At 44.0% G+C, this 14,085-nt stretch overlaps 4 non-coding genes and 1 pseudogene across 4 annotated transcripts; all 5 read right to left on the bottom strand.

Moving 5' to 3' along the window:
* Window positions 1-2,475: 2,475 nt before the first annotated feature.
* LOC141150444 (U2 spliceosomal RNA) lies at window positions 2,476-2,662 on the bottom strand. Its single transcript, XR_012246644.1, has one exon. It is a non-coding gene; the product is annotated as a U2 spliceosomal RNA (small nuclear RNA).
* A 2,445-nt stretch (window positions 2,663-5,107) lies between these two features.
* Window positions 5,108-5,300, bottom strand: LOC141150260 (U2 spliceosomal RNA). The gene has a single exon (XR_012246517.1). It is a non-coding gene; the product is annotated as a U2 spliceosomal RNA (small nuclear RNA).
* Window positions 5,301-5,437: 137 nt separating this feature from the next.
* LOC141151307 (U2 spliceosomal RNA) lies at window positions 5,438-5,484 on the bottom strand (annotated as a pseudogene).
* Window positions 5,485-11,689: 6,205 nt separating this feature from the next.
* LOC141149375 (U2 spliceosomal RNA) lies at window positions 11,690-11,880 on the bottom strand. The gene has a single exon (XR_012245674.1). It is a non-coding gene; the product is annotated as a U2 spliceosomal RNA (small nuclear RNA).
* Window positions 11,881-12,995: 1,115 nt separating this feature from the next.
* On the bottom strand, window positions 12,996-13,186 carry LOC141149870 (U2 spliceosomal RNA). Its single transcript, XR_012246151.1, has one exon. It is a non-coding gene; the product is annotated as a U2 spliceosomal RNA (small nuclear RNA).
* Between the last annotated feature and the right edge of the window lie 899 nt (window positions 13,187-14,085).

Below are 14,085 nucleotides of genomic sequence, written 5' to 3'. Positions count from 1 at the left end.
TTTCTTTCCTAACATTCTCTATAAGATAGTCCAAACGTTTCTCATCATACAACTTACGGTACAACCGGTTAAAATATTCTGCATTCTTTATAAACATAGGTTGTTGAAAAACAACTATATTTTCTTCCATTGCCACCTCCACTTCCTGTTCCTTTCTCTTTTCTTGCTTTTTAACCTTACCACGGCCAGTTCCCTGACTTACACCTCCCATTTCACTCTCTACCCTATCCCCCCAATCTACTCTTGTTTTCTCCATCTCCCTCTGCACTGCTACAGGTTTGCTTTATTTTCCCTTTACCACCAACACCTTTTCTACACTTTCCTCCTTTCTCTCTACCAAAACCTTTTTAACCACTACCTCCTTCTCTTTATTTCTTTTCCTCTTTGGGCAATTCTTAAAAACATGCGTATCTTCCTGACACAAGTTGCACTTCCTCCGATCTTTACAATCCTTTGACTCATGATCACCTTTTTTGCAAAAACCACATACACCACCCGAACAATTTTCCTTTCCATGCCCGTATTGACGACAAACTCGACAAAAAGTGGGTATACCACTGAAAAAAATATCACCATTTATATTACCCAACTTAAACCTAGCTGGGGGAAGCAACACAGTCCCCTGCTCATCTTCTTTGAAACGGACCAAAAATTTCCACTTCGAAGTCCAAAAACCAAATTCATTATAAATCTTCCCTTTTGGTGTTACTGACAAACAAAAAAACTCCAAAAATGTAAGAACATCCTCTTCGTCCACCAATGGAGAGTACATTTTAACAATGATCCATTTATCTCTAACGGGGAAGTGTGGCATTACACTTATCCCCTCCATTCTTTTATCCTGGCTTGCAGTCATTTTCCTTAGATATCCTTCAAAAAAAACTTTGTCAACAAAAACTATATCATAAACACCCCTCCTGGGGTAGTCCATTATCGCCAACACTTCTTCTGTCTTCAAACCAAAAAGATCCACAAGAACTTGACTCATCACATACCTAAAATCCTTTTGATCTCGAAAGTTCTCCTGAACAACCAAACGAATAGAATTCTGCACCTTAGCGAATTCAGGCACATGATCTTCCTCTCCTTCATGTGATGCTGCAGACATCTTCTTCACAAACAGGTTCTCCTCTTCTCAATAGAAACCTTCAACACCGAAGTGCCAGGTAGATGATCGCCTCCCGTTGCCCGGGGACTAATCCGACTCCCTAATAGCAGCAGGGAGGTGAAGCCCTGCTGAAAAACAGAGCGATCCCCCCAGGCCAAGGAGCCGGGTACCCCGAGCACCTCTCAGCCAAGACCAAGGCAGCAGCCGCTAGATCACTGCACTTGATCTCAGCCAAAAGGCCGAGAAGCGATAACCAGAATTGGTTTCAAACTACGGAGCCACCCAAGGATCCTGAAAAGTCCATTTGTGGAGATGAGCTCCTGGACTCCCGTTAAGAAGACATGTTGTCAACCTCTAGATCCCTTACATGCCTGCACTTTTCGGCTTGCTGCTGCTGCAATCCACGCATTTTAGATCTGCATAACTCCACCTCTTTAAACACAGCACCTTCACCCCCTGCTGTTCCCACCCGCCTCAACACCGTTGGAAGGGAGGAGAACCAATTAAGGCGGGGGGTGGGGTGGAACGAGCAGCTGTCTACCCTTAGCAGGAGGGCTCCTGATTACATACCTCTCCTGCTGCTGCTGCTGCTGGCTGTCCAGCAGCAGACTGAAGGTGGCTGCTGCTGTGCACAGGTATATAAAGGCTCAGAGCCTATTATGACACGCGCAGCCAGCGTTCCATTGCCACATTCCATCTACTGCAGGCAGGATACCTGGCTGGCTGAATGTCGCTGAGAAGCTCACAGAGACCGCCATAAGCAACAGTTTAACAGAATGCCACAGACTAATCAACCAAACTTTTTGGGTTGGGTTCTCTTTTATAGTCTGCAGGCATTAAATGAAAGAAGTCAGTGTTCCAGCAGAGGGAGACAACGTTTCAGAAAAGGCATTGTAGCAAACCAAAAAAGAAATTTTAAGCGCAGCAGAGTAACCAGCGCACATACCTGTTAGCTCAGGTGAGTTTAAAAGGCTGCTGTTGATAACAAGGGCATTTGCTAAATAGATGATGTGTGTGCAACAATATACTGAAAGGTCAATTATATTGTGCAGCTTATCTCACCACCTGTAGTTATTTAGGTGAAAGCTCCAAAATGCTTGCCTAATATGTCTGTTTATCCAAAAGGAAGTAGAAAGGGAGAGCTAGAAAGATAGCATTGCATCACATTACATGGCAATGCAATGCACAGTTGCTGAAGTTGAACCAAAATGAGCTTGTAATCTGGCTTCTGCAACTTTGAACATGAAAAATCCAATGAGGAGAAGAAAAGCAAAGCCAAAGAGTCCATCCCAAAATCCGACAAACAAGCAAAATGAACAAAAAACATTGAATTCAATTCTTTCTGATTTTAGAAACTGCATTTAAAGAAGGGGTGCACCGGTCCTGGAGATACTGCAATACCAGGTCAATGCGTGGAGTGGACAGAGCAAGCTCTTTTTCCATCTCCCTGTTCTAAAAATCCATTTAATATATGGTCCCCAGATAGGGGACGTATCAGATATTAAACTGATAAGAACAGATTTTTTTTTTTTTTCCAAACACTCAGAAATTAAGTTTTATAATCTTAAATCGTATATCACCAAACTCAAGATTTTAGTTCCATCATCGTGTTTAGATATTATATTTATATTTTTTCATTTGAATTAATATATATAAAGTTAAACATAACAATTCCTTTGCAGTTTCAACAGTTTCCAAACAAATCACCACTGACATTACTTCACCCGGTTTCCCAAACTAAATATCCCCTTTTTCTCTTTTACTTTCCTCCCAACAAAACCCCTTAACTTCTTTTCTTCCTCCTCATGCTCTAACCGCATCTGTTCCCAATCATACTCTTCCTCATCATCTCTGAAAGTCACCACCTTCTCCAACACTTTACCCTTTTCCTCTTTTACTTCTTTCTTTTCACCAGATACTTTCCTTGATCCACAATTTTCCTGTACCGTTACCTTTTTCTTCAATTTCACCTTTAAACTTTCAACTTCTTTTCCCTGCTTATTCTCCTCTATAATTATCGCATCAACTTCCTTCTTCATTTTATCACCAATATCTTCCTTTTGTCCTCCAAAGTTCTTTTCAAAAGTTCCTTTGCTGCTTTCCATGTAACAATACCCAGAACTCCCGTTTACCATAATCCTCCCATTATGCAAATTTTCTTCTCCTGTTGTCCACACCAAAAAACGTCTCTTTCCGTTCCAAATACCAACTTTGTTCCTGTATAATTTCTGAAACTTTACCATCTTACATTTAGATTCCAAAAAAACCATTATCTCCTCTATTTCCACAAACGGATTGTCCATGTAAATTATCACACTCTTCGGTTTCCCCATGAATGATGCACTTACTCCAATTTTCCCAGAATCCTCTTCACTCCAGCCTTTGAAAAAATGAATGCACTTTTCCTCAGAAACTAGAGTCACATCACAAACTTTACCTTGCTTTATTTCTTGCATACAGTAGATATCCTTCTCCAAAACTTCATATTTCCTCAAAATTTCCAGAATCCATTTTTCTTCCAAAAAAGTTTCTTCCGTCTCCCGTTTCACAAAAAAACGTAAGCATCTCTTCTTTTTCCAAAACTCCATCTCAACGATCCGTTTTCCTTCCGTTTTTTCCTTTTAATCCTCCAAATGTTGCCACCACAGCTATGTGTGGCGACAGTTGCCCCCCACAGCTATGTGTGGTGACAAGGTGATCGCCTCTCGTTGCCCAGGGACTAATCCGACTCCCTAATAGCAGCAGGGGGGGTTTAGCTCCACCGATAAGTGTAGCGATCCCCCCAGGCCAAGGAGCCGGGTACCCCAAGCGCCTCCCAGCCAAGACCAAGGCAGAAACCGCTAGATCACTGCACTTGATCTTAGCCAAAAGGCCGAGAAGCGATAACCAGAATTGGTTTCAAACTACGGAGCCACCCAAGGATCCTGAAAAGTCCATTTGTGGAGATGAGCTCCTGGACTCCCGTTAAGAAGACATGTTGTCAACCTCTAGATCCCTTACATGCCTGCACTTTTCGGCTTGCTGCTGCTGCAATCCACGCGTTTTAGATCTGCATAACTCCACCTCTTTAAACACAGCACCTTCACCCCCTGCTGTTCCCACCCGCCTCAACACCGTTGGAAGGGAGGAGAACCAATTAAGGCGGGGGGTGGGGTGGAACGAGCAGCTGTCTACCCTTAGCAGGAGGGCTCCTGATTACATACCTCTCCTGCGGCTGCTGCTGCTGGGTGTCCAGCAGCAGACTGAAGGTGGCTGCTGCTGTGCACAGGTATATAAAGGCTCAGAGCCTATTATGACACGCGCAGCCAGCGTTCCATTGCCAAATTCCATCTACTGCAGGCAGGATACCTGGCTGGCTGAATGTCGCTGAGAAGCTCACAGAGACAGCCATAAGCAACAGTTTAACAGAATGCCACAGACTAATCAACCAAACTTTTTGGGTTGGGTTCTCTTTTATAGTCTGCAGGCATTAAATGAAAGAAGTCAGTGTTCCAGCAGAGGGAGACAACGTTTCAGAAAAGGCATTGTAGCAAACCAAAAAAGAAATTTTAAGCGCAGCAGAGTAACCAGCGCACATACCTGTTAGCTCAGGTGAGTTTAAAAGGCTGCTGTTGATAACAAGGGCATTTGCTAAATAGATGGTGTGTGTGCAACAATATACTGAAAGGTCAATTATATTGTGCAGCTTATCTCACCACCTATAGTTATTTAGGTGAAAGCTCCAAAATGCTTGCCTAATATGTCTGTTTATCCAAAAGGAAGTAAAAAGGGAGAGCTAGAAAGATAGCATTGCATCACATTACATGGCAATGCAATGCACAGTTGCTGAAGTTGAACCAAAATGAGCTTGTAATCTGGCTTCTGCAACTTTGAACATGAAAAATCCAATGAGGAGAAGAAAAGCAAAGCCAAAGAGTCCATCCCAAAATCCGACAAACAAGCAAAATGAACAAAAAACATTGAATTCAATTCTTTCTGATTTTAGAAACTGCATTAAAGAAGGGGTGCACCGGTCCTGGAGATACTGCAATACCAGGTCAATGCGTGGAGTGGACAGAGCAAGCTCTTTTTCCATCTCCCTGTTCTAAAAATCCATTTAATATATGGTCCCCAGATAGGGGACGTATCAGATATTAAACTGATAAGAACAGATTTTTTGATTGAATATATCTTTTATTAGCACAAAAAATAAGTTAACAGACAGTGTACAGAGCCGCAGCCCAGTACACACAGAATTCTACATCATATTTACATAGCATGAGGATACGACGCACTAACTAGACACATCACACCCCTATGCTACACAAAACACTCAATCTGAAATATATGGTCCCCAGATAGGGGACGTATCAGATATTAAACTGATAAGAACAGATCAGGTTTCAACATATTTTATTATGTGCGTAAAAGATGGTTTACAATCAAAAACAGCAACACAAACAATACATTAATAAAACACAGAATTCCACCCATAAAAACCCCATATACGATTAGCATCCCTCCTCCCAATACATTTGACATCCCTCAAGTAATAAATATACATCTGACTAAAAGCAATTTTAAGACAATCCTTCACAGAAATAGCATCACGTTTAAAAAGTAAAATATTGCGTGCCTTCCAAAGGGCGTCTTTAAAACAGTTAATCATACACCAACATATACAATACTGTTGAGGGGTCGGACATTTAAAAAGGCCATATAAAACATATTCATGGTTAAAATCTCTTAAACCGCAAGTCCATTTTAAAAGAATCCCAACTTTGTGCCAAAGTTCCTGTGCAAATGGGCAATTCCACATAAGGTGCAAGGTGGTTTCGTCATTAACACATGAGTCTCTGGGGCATTTTGCTCTGGCCACCAGGCCTCTCCTGTGTTGAAACTCTCTGGTGGGGAGGCACTGGTGGACCACCATCCATGCGATGTCCTTATGTCCATTTGCTAAGAATTTCCCGAAGACATTCTTCCAAACTTGCTTCGATCTCTCTTCTGAGAAATTTACTATGGGGGTCACATCTTCATTCCTCCTCAGAAAAGATAAAAGCTTCTTGCGGTCTTTAAAAATGTCCATATTAAAATCACCAAGGCTATAAAATCGAACAGTCTTTTCTAAGATTGCTTGGTGTTTGGGGGGGCATAGTAAAACAGGGGAATTCAACGACAACTTAAACCATCTTTTAAAAATCATCCCACAAGTATATTTTAAAAAATAACTTAGCGCACTATTACCATTAAAATGTTTGAAACAAAAGCAGAAATAATTTAAATACAAATAAATATGTAAGTCGGGGACATCCCTTCCGCCGTTCATTTTATTCTTCCTCATTATTTCTCGCCTTAATTTTTCCATTTTGGAGTTCCATAAAAACATAAAGATCATCCTAGTCATTTTTTTAATTAAAACATCAGAGGGGGGGTACACCATAGCTATATACAGTATGAGGGGTAACAACACTGATTTTATAATTAAAATTTTCCCCTCCATTGTTAGGGACCTCAAACCCCAAAATGATATTTTCTTTGACATTTTTTCTATGACATTCTCCCAGCTTTGAGTTCCCACATTCTCCTCATTAAAAACAACTCCAAGAATTTTTACATTGTCTCGTTTTATAGTGAGCTGCGGGAGTTGGGCGGTGTCCCAGGATCCCAAAGTCAGACATTCAGATTTATTTAAATTAAGTTTAAACCCGGATGCCTGGGAAAAAAATTCAATGCGCAACACCGCCCTCCGGAGGGAAGCAGGGTCCACGCACACAACCGTCACGTCATCCATGTAGCCAAAGACTCTCACATCACTGCCACCTCCGCCAGGAACAGGAACCCCTCTAATCACTTTGTCTTTCCTTATTGCGCTCAGCAGGGGCTCCATGGCGCAGATGAACAGGATGGGCGACAAGGGGCATCCCTGCTTCACTCCGGACTCAAGGGGAACTCCATCTGTTAAAAAGCCATTAAGAGAAATTTGACTAAAACAATTTTTATATAAAATCTTAATACAATTTAAAAGCATATTAGGGATACCCATTATTTTTAAAACTCTAAAAAGAAATCTATGAGAGACTCTATCGAAAGCTTTTTCAAAATCTAGGGCTAAAAGAGCTACATTTTGACCCCGGTCTCTGGAATACCAAATTACATCCCTTAATACGTTTAAAACCTCTGAAATACTTCTGCCTGGTACACTACAAACCTGCTCAGGCTGGATTAGTTTGGCAATGACATTCCTGAGCCGGTTTGCAACCACCTTAGCAAGTACCTTGTAATCAACGTTTAGGAGAGTTATGGGTCTCCAATTCGCTAGAGCACTGCGATCACCTTTTTTATATATCAAAGACACCACTCCTCTCCTCCACGAAAATGGCAACTGTTCAGAAATAAAAACTTCTTTAAAAAGCATAAAAAGGTCCTCTTTTAAAATGTCCCAAAAAGTAAGGTAAAATTCTACAGGTAGTCCGTCACACCCAGGTGCTTTACCCTTAGAGAAACTTTTAAAAACATAAAATAATTCCTCTAAAACAATATCGCGTTCTAAAAACTCCTGGTCTGTAAAATTTAACTTAAAATCGAGATCATTAAGAGCATCAGATAAAAAGGACTCATCTATACACTTTTTACTAAAAAGATGCTTATAAAAGTTAAAAGTAGCATTCAACATTCCCTGCATAGATGTTTCACCCTCTAGATTTGTGATCACTTCTCTTTTATCCATGACTTTTTTGAAGAAGAAGCGAGAGCACTTCTCCCCCTCCTCCAAGTGCTGCACTCTAGAGTTAAAAATAATCTCTTTCCCCTTTGTGTCTATGCAGTTCTGGATTTCAGTTTTTAGGCTAGCAATATCATCTCCCACCTCCACCCCTAGCTCTTTGAATTTAAAAAGTGTTTGTAGTTTGGTGTTAAGATCACTAAAACATCTTTTTTTCTCTCTAGCTTTACGTCTCCCTGCTTTTATAAAAAACATTCTGACTTTTTTTTTCAAATTTTCCCACCAGGTTACCATAGGGGCATCAGAAGGTTTTTGTCGCCGCCAGGCTTGATAGGCTTTACCAAAGTCTTGTCGAATCAGAGGGTCCTCCAGCAGGTAAGTACTTAGACGCCAGAGGCCCCTGTTGACCCTCTGTTCATCCCGGTATTCTAGGTGCACCTCCAAGCCCTTATGGTCAGAAAATATATTTGATGTTAAAACACATTTTACAGGGTTAAAATCATCTGATAGGAAAATAAAATCGATCCTGGAGGACACCCCTCTTCCGGACCACGTATAACCAGGGTCCGTCGGCAGGAGTGACCTCCACGCATCGCATAATTTAAAATCAGTTATAAAATCTTTCAATAGATGACATGACTTATCCAATTTGCGTAAAGGGTCACCCCCCGCTCGTTGTTCACTAGCACAAAGACAATTAAAATCACCCCCTACGATCAGGGGAGATGACCCAGTACAGTACAATGGCAATATCCCAAATAAATTAATTCTCTCTTGCTTATCAGGGGGAGCATAAATATTCATTACACGTAGGGTAAAACCATTAAATTTAAAATGCACTAAAACCACTCTGCCTGGTACTATTTCTGTGACAGCATTTACAGTAATATTTCTCCCACGACAGAGGAAGCCCACCCCCGCTGACTTGTTGTCATTGGAGCCAGACCAGATGGAGGGCCCCAGTCTCCAATCTGTCTTGATGTCATTATAATTTAGTGCATGTTGTATCCCGCATTCCTGTAATAAACAAATGTCAAAGTCAGCGGTTTCTAAATGCTTGAATAGAGCAGCCCTACGAACTGGGCTCTTTAATGACCTCACATTCAGTGAGACAAGTCTTAATGTCGGCATTCATAGGTCAGGGTGGTGGATCTTCCATGAGGACACCTGACTCAAAGCCCTGTATGTCAAATTGCTCCAGGACATCCGGGCTAGAGGACCCAAACGACTCGATATTCTGTGAGCCGGCGGTTGCCCCCTCGTAGGTCTCGGTTCCCAGCCACATTCCAGGAGACACTGGGGCTTCGACATTCCGTCTCTTTTTCGGGGCAGACTCCACTAGGTCACTGGTGCAGTCCTCCTCTTCCTCCACCTCCTCCAGGGGGAGAGACTGGTCCATCAGGATAAGATCACCAACACCGATTCCCTGATGTTCGCCACCTAGAAGCAAAGCCCCATCATCTGGCTGGCTAATCGCCCTGGAAGATCCTGAGGCCATCGCTGCGTGGTCCCCTGTAGCCAACCGCACAGGGGCACCACCCTCCAGCCCAACAGGATCGGTATCGGGAACCATCGACACGGAGGATACCCTTCCAGAAGGAGGACCCCTCCGCTCCGGTCCATGCGAGGTCCGCCCATCGTTAAGGGACTTCGATGCAGGGGCCGCCCCAGAGGGGCCTCCGGCTCCCTGCTCCATCCCAGCCTTCTCGCCCTTCGAACCGCCCTCCGACGCCGGCCCGCCAGTGAAGACCGGCGGGCGCATCGGCTCAGCTGCAGAAGATGCAGCTTCTGCGTAGGTCCTGGTCCTGTTGGGGCATCCTCGGAACATGTGCCCCGCCTCACCACAAAGATTGCATTTCCTCCCAGCGGGACAGTCCTTCATTAAATGTCCGTAACAGCTGCAATTATTGCAGCGGTCTACTTTCCTGCCCGTGCAGGACGTTTGGGTATGACCCATTTGTCCACAGTTCCTGCAACATACTGGCATTCCAGGATAAAATAAGTAGCCTCTGCTCTTACCGATTACGAAGGTTGAGGGAGGGTGTAGCATTCCTCCCACTCCACTAAGGTCCCTCTTTAGACGGGCCATATACCTTCTCTTGCCGCACCAGAAGCCTACCGCGTTCTTCACAGTACCCAGGTATCTCAGATCATCACAATAGCGGGTAAGGTAGGTCGAGATGTCTGCAGCTTCCACAAAGGGGTTCGGGAAATGCACCACGATGGGGATCTCGTCATAAGCATACAAGAGACAAAAGGTTAGTCCATCCAATTCATCTAAGTAGTTTTTCTCGTTTACCTTTTGTACGAGATGCTGACAGCATCCCTGGCTCTTGAAGGTGATGGTGTATGTCCCCTTGTACTCGTTGTCCTGGAAGCAGAATATGTCTTCCCGCCGAAACTCCAGAACTCCAAGAAGAATCCTATGGCAGATGTAGTCCAAATTCTTCTCCATCCTCGATGCTGCTCCAACTTCAATCCTCACGGTGTTCCGCATCCGGGCATCACCCGATGAATATGTGAGCGTTGCCGGCATCCTTCACTCAGGAACGTACCGACTCTTCTCTCTGAAAGGCGCAAGCCTTCATGGGATCCCTTCCCGTTGCTCCCGGACTAATCCTTCCTCCCAATAGCAGCAGGGGGGTTAAGTCCCTCCGAAGAGGAACGATCCCCCCAGGCCGAGAGAAAGGGTACCAAGAGCACCTCACAGGCAAGACCACACAGGTAAACCTGATAGATCGTGCCAAAAGACCGAGAAGCGATAACCAGAATTGGTTTCAAACTACGGAGCCACCCAAGGATCCTGAAAAGTCCATTTGTGGAGATGAGCTCCTGGACTCCCGTTAAGAAGACATGTTGTCAACCTCTAGATCCCTTACATGCCTGCACTTTTCGGCTTGCTGCTGCTGCAATCCACGCGTTTTAGATCTGCATAACTCCACCTCTTTAAACACAGCACCTTCACCCCCTGCTGTTCCCACCCGCCTCAACACCGTTGGAAGGGAGGAGAACCAATTAAGGCGGGGGGTGGGGTGGAACGAGCAGCTGTCTACCCTTAGCAGGAGGGCTCCTGATTACATACCTCTCCTGCTGCTGTTGCTGCTGGCTGTCCAGCAGCAGACTGAAGGTGGCTGCTGCTGTGCACAGGTATATAAAGGCTCAGAGCCTATTATGACACGCGCAGCCAGCGTTCCATTGCCACATTCCATCTACTGCAGGCAGGATACCTGGCTGGCTGAATGTCGCTGAGAAGCTCACAGAGACCGCCATAAGCAACAGTTTAACAGAATGCCACAGACTAATCAACCAAACTTTTTGGGTTGGGTTCTCTTTTATAGTCTGCAGGCATTAAATGAAAGAAGTCAGTGTTCCAGCATAGGGAGACAACGTTTCAGAAAAGGCATTGTAGCAAACCAAAAAAGAAATTTTAAGCGCAGCAGAGTAACCAGCGCACATACCTGTTAGCTCAGGTGAGTTTAAAAGGCTGCTGTTGATAACAAGGGCATTTGCTAAATAGATGGTGTGTGTGCAACAATATACTGAAAGGTCAATTATATTGTGCAGCTTATCTCACCACCTGTAGTTATTTAGGTGAAAGCTCCAAAATGCTTGCCTAATATGTCTGTTTATCCAAAAGGAAGTAAAAAGGGAGAGCTAGAAAGATAGCATTGCATCACATTACATGGCAATGCAATGCACAGTTGCTGAAGTTGAACCAAAATGAGCTTGTAATCTGGCTTCTGCAACTTTGAACATGAAAAATCCAATGAGGAGAAGAAAAGCAAAGCCAAAGAGTCCATCCCAAAATCCGACAAACAAGCAAAATGAACAAAAAACATTGAATTCAATTCTTTCTGATTTTAGAAACTGCATTAAAGAAGGGGTGCACCGGTCCTGGAGATACTGCAATACCAGGTCAATGCGTGGAGTGGACAGAGCAAGCTCTTTTTCCATCTCCCTGTTCTAAAAATCCATTTAATATATGGTCCCCAGATAGGGGACGTATCAGATATTAAACTGATAAGAACAGATACTACACTTGATCTTAGCCAAAAGGCCGAGAAGCGATAACCAGAATTGGTTTCAAACTACGGAGCCACCCAAGGATCCTGAAAAGTCCATTTGTGGAGATGAGCTCCTGGACTCCCGTTAAGAAGACATGTTGTCAACCTCTAGATCCCTTACATGCCTGCACTTTTCGGCTTGCTGCTGCTGCAATCCGCGCGTTTTAGATCTGCATAACTCCACCTCTTTAAACACAGCACCTTCACCCCCTGCTGTTCCCACCCGCCTCAACACCGTTGGAAGGGAGGAGAACCAATTAAGGCGGGGGGTGGGGTGGAACGAGCAGCTGTCTACCCTTAGCAGGAGGGCTCCTGATTACATACCTCTCCTGCTGCTGCTGCTGCTGGCTGTCCAGCAGCAGACTGAAGGTGGCTGCTGCTGTGCACAGGTATATAAAGGCTCAGAGCCTATTATGACACGCGCAGCCAGCGTTCCATTGCCACATTCCATCTACTGCAGGCAGGATACCTGGCTGGCTGAATGTCGCTGAGAAGCTCACAGAGACCGCCATAAGCAACAGTTTAACAGAATGCCACAGACTAATCAACCAAACTTTTTGGGTTGGGTTCTCTTTTATAGTCTGCAGGCATTAAATGAAAGAAGTCAGTGTTCCAGCAGAGGGAGACAACGTTTCAGAAAAGGCATTGTAGCAAACCAAAAAAGAAATTTTAAGCGCAGCAGAGTAACCAGCGCACATACCTGTTAGCTCAGGTGAGTTTAAAAGGCTGCTGTTGATAACAAGGGCATTTGCTAAATAGATGGTGTGTGTGCAACAATATACTGAAAGGTCAATTATATTGTGCAGCTTATCTCACCACCTGTAGTTATTTAGGTGAAAGCTCCAAAATGCTTGCCTAATATGTCTGTTTATCCAAAAGGAAGTAAAAAGGGAGAGCTAGAAAGATAGCATTGCATCACATTACATGGCAATGCAATGCACAGTTGCTGAAGTTGAACCAAAATGAGCTTGTAATCTGGCTTCTGCAACTTTGAACATGAAAAATCCAATGAGGAGAAGAAAAGCAAAGCCAAAGAGTCCATCCCAAAATCCGACAAACAAGCAAAATGAACAAAAAACATTGAATTCAATTCTTTCTGATTTTAGAAACTGCATTAAAGAAGGGGTGCACCGGTCCTGGAGATACTGCAATACCAGGTCAATGCGTGGAGTGGACAGAGCAAGCTCTTTTTCCATCTCCCTGTTCTAAAAATCCATTTAATATATGGTCCCCAGATAGGGGACGTATCAGATATTAAACTGATAGGAACAGATACTACACTTGATCTTAGCCAAAAGGCCGAGAAGCGATAACCAGAATTGGTTTCAAACTACGGAGCCACCCAAGGATCCTGAAAAGTCCATTTGTGGAGATGAGCTCCTGGACTCCCGTTAAGAAGACATGTTGTCAACCTCTAGATCCCTTACATGCCTGCACTTTTCGGCTTGCTGCTGCTGCAATCCACGCGTTTTAGATCTGCATAACTCCACCTCTTTAAACACAGCACCTTCACCCCCTGCTGTTCCCACCCGCCTCAACACCGTTGGAAGGGAGGAGAACCAATTAAGGCGGGGGGTGGGGTGGAACGAGCAGCTGTCTACCCTTAGCAGGAGGGCTCCTGATTACATACCTCTCCTGCTGCTGCTGCTGGCTGTCCAGCAGCAGACTGAAGGTGGCTGCTGCTGTGCACAGGTATATAAAGGCTCAGAGCCTATTATGACACGCGCAGCCAGCGTTCCATTGCCACATTCCATCTACTGCAGGCAGGATACCTGGCTGGCTGAATGTCGCTGAGAAGCTCACAGAGACCGCCATAAGCAACAGTTTAACAGAATGCCACAGACTAATCAACCAAACTTTTTGGGTTGGGTTCTCTTTTATAGTCTGCAGGCATTAAATGAAAGAAGTCAGTGTTCCAGCAGAGGGAGACAACGTTTCAGAAAAGGCATTGTAGCAAACCAAAAAAGAAATTTTAAGCGCAGCAGAGTAACCAGCGCACATACCTGTTAGCTCAGGTGAGTTTAAAAGGCTGCTGTTGATAACAAGGGCATTTGCTAAATAGATGGTGTGTGTGCAACAATATACTGAAAGGTCAATTATATTGTGCAGCTTATCTCACCACCTGTAGTTATTTAGGTGAAAGCTCCAAAATGCTTGCCTAATATGTCTGTTTATCCAAAAGGAAGTAAAAAGGGAGAGCTAGAAAGATA

The sequence above is a fragment of the Phyllobates terribilis genome, unplaced genomic scaffold, assembly GCF_046119375.1.
Source record: "Phyllobates terribilis strain yellow unplaced genomic scaffold, ASM4611937v1 Scaffold_5__5_contigs__length_657084704, whole genome shotgun sequence".
In the NCBI taxonomy this organism is placed as follows: Eukaryota; Metazoa; Chordata; class Amphibia; order Anura; family Dendrobatidae; genus Phyllobates; species Phyllobates terribilis.
Note: the sequence above shows the minus strand (reverse complement) of the source record. Positions and strands in the feature narration are given on the sequence as shown.